This window comes from Arachis ipaensis, chromosome B9, assembly GCF_059453495.1.
Source record: "Arachis ipaensis isolate K30076 ecotype BB chromosome B9, ASM5945349v1, whole genome shotgun sequence".
Classification (NCBI taxonomy): domain Eukaryota; kingdom Viridiplantae; phylum Streptophyta; class Magnoliopsida; order Fabales; family Fabaceae; genus Arachis; species Arachis ipaensis.
In genome coordinates this window covers 86461786-86469695 of record NC_142444.1, presented here as the reverse complement: position 1 = coordinate 86469695, position 7910 = coordinate 86461786, and the positions used below count along the sequence as shown (strand labels likewise).

Below are 7910 nucleotides of genomic sequence, written 5' to 3'. Positions count from 1 at the left end.
TGTGCTAGATGAAAACTTCAATTAAATAAAATCTAATGCAATTAAGCAACAATCAAACATACTAGCTTCCCAATACTTTTATGCACATGCTAAAATCTTCTTTAATGCCTTGTTTGTTTATGATCATGATACTTTGTTGCTTTTGAATTCACAAAACTCAAGTTGGTAATCATAATGACATAGCACCATGTTGCAATTTAGAAATCAAACTATGCCTTTTCATACACACATGCATACAGAGAAGGTACAGACAATCATGCAGTTTATGGTGCTTGAAACAAATGAGAGGAAAAGGAACTTTACAACCTTGCAGTTCATCTTCATCATTGTTGTCCTTTTTCCTCTATTCTTCCTCCTTCCCATACCAAACTCAGAATGCTTGCTCATCCTCAAGCAACAATTAGAACAATGGCAATGGGGCTAAGATGGATCATGAATGTCTTTACACAATGAAATGTTAGTAGCACATGTGTTTTAAGCAAGCAAAACTAAAGATAATAATCAAGACATAAGAGACAGAGACATTGTGATTGCAAGCTTAAGAAGGTGAGCATAATACTTTGCATAAAGAATAAGTGGCACACCAAACTTAGTGTGACACTTTCACTTGGAATCAATGCAAGTATCCAGTAAAGATTTGAAGCAAATTGTGTTGCATAGCAACACCAAACTTAGAATGCAATCCTATGTCCATTTATTTGAATTAAAACCAAGCAAAATATGTTAAATACAATCACCAAATGATGAATCTGTTATGAATAAGGATGTCTTGGTGATGTATTAACAAAAATAGTTAATGAAGGAAAGCATTAAAAACAAGTAAATAAATGAAACAAAGAGAAAACAAAAATTATCCAACTAAGAAGAAAAAATAACACTGTAAAAGGCAATATGATTATGCAGACAAGTGATGTTGCTGGATTCATTGCATAGAAAATTAAGTGGCACACCAAACTTAGAATCTTAGCATGACACTTCATGTAAAATTGATGCAATCATCCAAACGGGATTGAAAACAATTTGTTGCAAGGCAACACCAAACTTCGAATGTAACCATATGCCAGTTTATTGAATTTGAAAAAGCAAGAAGAAGAAATGTACCTACTGTCTACCTGTTCTTTACTTTCTTCCTCTTCTTCCAATTTGTTAAGAGAAATGACTTCAAAGGAGGAGAAGTTTCAGCTATTGCCCCCTGTCTTGGTTTCCTCTCAGCAAGCTTTTTGTTGTACATGGCTTGATTGAGCTTGCCTGCTATTGGTCCAGGGGTTGGATTGCTTGTGGTTGACCTCCTCTTGAATGTTGTCCTTGGTAGTTTGGTCGCAATCTTCTTTTCGGTGCTTTTGTCAATTGCCTTCACTTCTTTGAATCCAAGTCTTGGTGGTTGTGTGATTTTTGGAGTTTTGTATTCATCCAGAGCCTTTTGTATTGGTGGTTCCATGAACTCCTCCTTTATGTACTTCTCTGCCTCACTTGAGTTTGGAATGACTTCTTCACTTTCTTGCTCCTCCACTTCCTCTTTTACACCCAACATTTGTTTCAATCGCTCTATCATGGGGGAGGTTTGTCGATCTTCCCAACATTTCTTCATCTCCTCGTCATACCTTTCAATCATGGATTCAAATGTTGAGGCGTTTTGGTCCAGGGAGGTTTGTGAGAGTTGTGAGTCTTCATGTTCTCTTGTCATCTCAAGTGCAGTTTCAGGTTCAACCACCTCATTCTTCATTGAAAGTTCACTTGATGCAGTGGCCTCCTTATCTTGCTTTTCCACTTCCTCACCCACAAATTTGTCTTCATCCTCACTGGTTGATGGTTCTAAGTTTCCCCTTGTTTGCTCTAAGGACCCATTTATCTGCTCGAGGATGGTTTCTTCCCAAGATGGGGATTTTGTGTAAAATTCCACTAGTTTTCTCTGTATTTCAATGCCTTCACGGTATTCCTCATCTGTTAATTCAATGCCTTCAAGGTATTCCTCATCTTTTAATTCAAGAGATGAAAGTCGAGAGTAATTTTGGTGAAGTGAATGTGTTGTGGTGAAGTTGTGTTGAGGGGTGTGATCGATGGGATGACTGGTATGGATTTTGGAGGAAACTTTGTGTTGAGGTATAATCAAGTGATGAAGAACTTTCAAATGAGAAACTGGGACGTGAGGGTGGATGCTTTTCCATTCTTTGGCGATGCTTCCATCTTCCATGAGGATAATGATATGAATCATTTTGTGGTGGTGGTTGGTATCCCATATGATTCTCTTGCTCATCTTGTGTCTCTGAAGCCAATCTCCATGAATTGGAGTGCTCAGGATTTGTAATTTGTTGGTGATATTCCCAACCACCATTAGAGATTGGTGATGGTGGGTGATATCCCATAAAATTTGTTTGACCATAAGATGAGTTGAACTCCATTTGAATTTTGTAAAACACAACACCAAGGAGAATTGAAATTCATATCTCAGAGATGAATTTCTTAGTGAGGCAATAACTCAAACACCTTGGTTTCAACTTAGAGCAGAGAACAAAAACAAAGAAAATGCTTGATCTAGACTTCTCACCCACTTAATCATTGTTGATCTAATCAATCCCCGACAACGGCGCCAAAAACTTGATGAATATTTTGGTGAAAAATAAATTTCTCCCAAAACACACAAATCTAACCGGCAAGTGTACCGGGTCGTATCAAGTAATAATAACTCACGGGAGTGAGGTCGATCCCACAGGGATTGATGGATCAAGCAACTTTAGTGGGTGATTAGTTTAGTCAAGCTAACATTGAGTGAATTGTGTGAAGTTGAGCAACAGAAGGTAAAAATTGCAGGGAAATTAAAGTTGCAGAATGTAAATTGGCAAGTAACTTAAAGAACAAGAAATGTAAATTGCAAGAATCTTAAATGACAAGAAATATAAATTGCATTAAATGTAAAGGGAATTGGGAATTGAATTTGCAGAAATTAAACAAGGAGAAGTTAAATTTCAACAAGCAGAGAAGTAAAAGATGGATTTGATTGATTTGGAACCAAAACAGAAATGTAAATAAACATGAAAAGCAATAAACAGAGAATGTAAAATTGGAATTAAGATCTCAGGACCCAAGAGACTAGATAACCAAGTCTAGATCTCAATGCCTTCCTAGATCCAACAAGAACAATTACAAAGGAAATGTAAATTGCAGAGAAAGTAGATGAAGAGCAATTAACAGAAAATTCGATTCAATTAAGAAGTAAAGAAAGCAGAGAGAAATCTCAGAGGAAGAATGAAACAGAACCCTTCAATTCTCCACCCAAGACTCAAAAACAAAGAAAAGAAAATTAAAGAGAGCTCTCAAATCCTCGTGCTCCTTAGTGGAGCCAGCTTCCTCACAAATATGAAAATGATGCCTTATATAGGCTTTACAAAATGAAAATGAAATTCAAAACAAATTACAATTAAAATGAAATTTCTATTCTAACTATCTCTTGTGCCTTTGAATGGTGTCAATTGGGCCCTTGCTCTTGATGGAATTGGGTTGATAAAGGCCTTGGTTGATTGCTCTTGGAGTTGGAGAAAGATCCATTGTGAGCCGGGTTGAAAAACATAAAAGCTTGAGTAAAAGTTTGAGCAAAAGTTAGGGGTCTAACTTTTGCTCTAACTTTTCATATCAGCCCCATTGTTTTGCTGATACCCACGTTGGTGCAAAAGTTAGGGGTCTAACTTTTGCTCCAACGTTGGCCTCCCTTATGCATGTTCATGGCGCCAACTTTGTCCTCTTGTCATGTTGCTAATTTTATGCCCAATATAGACTATCATATATGGTTGGAAATCTCTGAATGTCAGCTTTCTAACCCACTTGGAATCACTTCAATTGGACATCTACAACTCAAGTTATGATCATTTGAAGAGGGCATGGTCGCTGGCTTTGGTGTGCAGCGTTTGAGGTAACGTTTGCCTCAAATGTTGGCGAAAACGCCAGTTCTGGAGGCTCAAACGTATTGTCCACCCCATACTATTATATATTGTTGGAAAGCCCTGAATGTCTACTTTCCAATTCCTTTGGAAGCACATCAATTGGGGCTCTACAGCTCGAGTTATACTCCATCGAAGGTGCAGAGGTCAAGTGGCCTCACTGCAGGTTGCCACCATGTTCATTTATGCACATTGCGGGGCAGTTTTCTCCCTCAATTTTAGTGTCCACCATGCAGTTCCTTATATGCTTGGAAAGCTCTTGATTCCTACTTTCCAATGCTTCTTGAATCACCTCATTTGGAGCTCTGTAGCTCAAGTTATTCTTGTTGGAAGTATACCCCTTCAAGCTGTTGTGGTGTGTGGCGCCAACGTTAGCCACCAAGTTAGGGGGCTAACGTTGGCGCAAACTTTTGCTCCTCCCCTTGTGATTTTCATGTGCCAACATTAGCCACCAAGTTAGGGGGCTAACCTCAAAGTTAGGGGGCTAACGTTGGGGCTAACTTTTCACCCAAAAGTTTGTGCAAAAGTTTGAGGCTAACTTTAGGTCCAGCTTTTTGCTTCCTGGTTCAATTTCACTTATTCCATTGTCTTCTCTTTACTCCTAGCTATGCCTTCTTGCTTCAACCTTTCTCCAAGCTTTCTTCAACTATCATTAATCAACCAAACACATCAAAGCTATGCTCAAAATCATGAGATATTCATTCTTTCATAATATGTGATAATTATAGCATAAAACCTCATGAAATAGCATGAATTCACACATGGTTGATTAAATCAAAGGAAACATGAAAATCTACCCAATTGGCTTGCTTATGGCTCAAGAAAGTGCATAAAACCTATTGAAAACAAATGAAAAAGACTAGTTAAAATAGGCTAAGATGACTTGTCATCAGGAGTTCAACACCAAACTTAGAGTTTGGTTGTGGCCTCCCAACACCAAACTTAGAGTTTGACTGCGGGGGCTCTGGTTGACTCTGCTTTGAGAGAAGCTTTTTCTGCTTCCTCTCCATGGTTGCAGAGGGAGATCCTTGAGTTTTAAACACAAGGGAGTTCTCATTCCATTGAAGGACTAGTTCACCTCTGTCAACATCAATCACAGCTCTTGCTGTGGCCAGGAAAGGTCTTCCTAGGATGATGGATTCATCCTCTTCCTTTCCAGTATCCAGGACTATGAAATCAGCAGGGATGTAAAGGCCTTCAACCTACTAACACGTCCTCTACTTGTCCATAAGCCTATTTTCTTGAACTGTCTGCCATCTCTAATGAGATTCTAGCAGCTTGCACCCCATAGATTCCCAGTTTCTCTATTATAGAGAGGGGCATGAGGTTTATTCCTGAACCAAGGTCACACAGAGCCTTAAAGATCATGGTGCCTATGGTACAGGGTATTATGAACTTTCCAGGATCCTGTCTCTTCTGAGGCAATGTCAGTTGATCCAGATCACTTAGTTCATTAATGAACAAGGGAGGTTCAACTTCCCAAGTATCAATGCCAAATAATTTGGCATTCAGCTTCATGATTGCACCAAGAAACTTGGCAGTTTGCTCTTCAGTAACATCTTCATTCTCTTCAGAAGAGGAATACTCATCAGAGCTCATGAAGGGCATAAGGAGGTTCAATGGAATCTCTATGGTCTCTAGATGAGCCTCAGAGTCCTTTGGTTCCTCAGAGAGAAGCTCCTTATTGATCACTGGACATCCCAGGAGGTCTTCCTCCTTGGGATTCACGTCCTCCTCTCCATCATTGGGTTCGGCCATGGTGCTTATGTCAATGGCCTTGCATTCTCCTTTTGGATTCTCTTCTGTATTGCTTGGGAGAGTACTTGGAGGGATTTCAGTGATCCTTTTACTCAGCTGGCCCACTTGTGCTTCCAAATTTCTAATGGAAGACCTGGTTTCATTCATGAAACTCACAGTGGCCTTAGATAGATCAGAGACTAGATTTGCTAAATTAGAAGCATTTTGTTCAGAGTTCTCTGTTTGTTGCTGAGTGGATGATGGAAAAGGTTTATTATTGTTAAACCTGTTTCTTCCACCATTATTAAAGCCTTGTTGAGGCTTTTGATCCTTCCATGAGAAATTTGGATGATTTCTCCATGATGAGTTATAGGTGTTTCCATAAGGTTCACCTAAATAATTTACCTCTGCTATTGCAGGGTTTTCAGGATCATAAGCTTCTTCTTCAGAAGATGCCTCTTGAGTACTGTTGGATGCAGCTTGCATTCCATGCAGACTCTGAGAGATCATATTGACTTGCTGAGTCAATATTTTGTTCTGAGCCAATATGGCATTCAGAGTATCAACTTCAAGAACTCCCTTCTTCATAGGCGTCCCATTACTCACAGGATTCCTTTCAGAAGTGTACATGAACTGGTTATTAGCAACCATGTCAATGAGTTCTTGAGCTTCTGCAGGCGTTTTCTTTAGGTGAATGGATCCACCTGCAGAAGTGTCCAGTGACATCTTTGATAGCTCAGATAAACCATCATAGAATATATCCAGGATGGTCCATTCTGAAAGCATGTTAGAAGGACACCTTTTGGTCAGCTGTTTGTATCTTTCCCAAGCTTCATAGAGGGATTCACCATCTTTTTGTCTGAAGGTTTGAACATCAGCTCTAAGCTTGCTCAGCTTTTGAGGAGGAAAGTACTTGGCTAAGAAAGCCGTGACCAGCTTATCCCAAGAGTTCAGGCTGTCTTTGGGTTGAGAATCCAACCATAATCTAGCTCTGTCTCTTACAGCAAAAGGGAAAAGCATGAGCCTGTAGACTTCAGGATCTACTCCATTAGTCTTAACAGTATCACATATCTGCAAGAATTCAGTTAAGAACTGAAAAGGATCTTCAGATGGAAGTCCATGAAACTTGCAGTTCTGCTGCATCAGAGAAACTAATTGAGGTTTCAGTAAAGTCACCAAGCATCTTCCTTACATTATTATTATTTTCGGCTGCCATCTCCTCTTCCTGTTCGAAAATTTCTGAAAGGTTATCTCTGGATTGTTGTATTTTAGCTTATCTTAGTTTCCTTTTCAGAGTCCTTTCAGGTTCTGGATCTGCTTCCACAAGAATGTTCTTATCCTTGCTCCTGCTCATATGACAAAGAAGAGGGCACAGAAAAATAATAATAATAATAGAGATCCTTTATACCACAGTATAGGGATCCCTGTGTGAGTAGAAGAAGAGGGGGAGACAAAGAATGTAATATAATGGAAGAAACACAACTGTGAGGAGGGTTGAGATGTAAGATGAGATGTTAGTAGATGAATAAATAAATAGAATAAGATGGGAGAGGGAGAATTTTCGAAAATAATTTTTTGAAAAAGGGTTAGTGATTTTCGAAAATAGTTTTTGAAAAATGTTAGTAATTTTCAAAAAATTTTGAAATCAAAGATAAAAATAATTAGTTAATTAAAAAGAAATTTTTGAAAAAGAGGGAAGGGATTTTCAAAAATGAGAGAGAGAGAGTTAGTTAGGTAGTTTTTAAAAAGATAAGAAACAAACAAAAAGTTAGTTAGTTAGTTGAAACAAATTTTGAAAAGATAAGAAGTTAGGAAGTTAGAGAAGATATTTTGAAATTAGAATTTTGAAAAAGATAAGATGAGAAGATATTTTTGAAAAGATATGATAGAAATTAGTTTTTGAAAAAGATTTGATTTTTAAAATCACAATTAATGACTTGATTCATAAGAAATCACAAGATATGATTCTAGAACTCAAAGTTTGAATCTTTCTTAACAAGCAAGTAACAAACTTGAAATTTTTGAATCAAAACATTAATTGTTATTTTTATTTTCGAAAATTTGGTATAAAAATAAGAAAAAGATTTTTGAAAAATATTTTTGGAATTTTCGAAAATAACTAAGAATTTTGAAAAAGATTTGATTTTTGAAAAAGATTTTGAAAAAGATAAAATTTTCAAATTGAAAATTTGATTTGACTCATGAGATACAATTTGATTTTAAAAATTTTTGAAAAAGTCA

The 7910-nt window shown here is 37.6% G+C and overlaps 1 non-coding gene across 1 annotated transcript; it reads left to right on the top strand.

The window, feature by feature from the left end:
* Nucleotides 1-6449: 6449 nt before the first annotated feature.
* LOC148545328 (small nucleolar RNA R71) lies at nucleotides 6450-6557 on the top strand. The gene has a single exon (XR_015901407.1). It is a non-coding gene; the product is annotated as a small nucleolar RNA R71 (small nucleolar RNA).
* Nucleotides 6558-7910: the final 1353 nt, after the last annotated feature.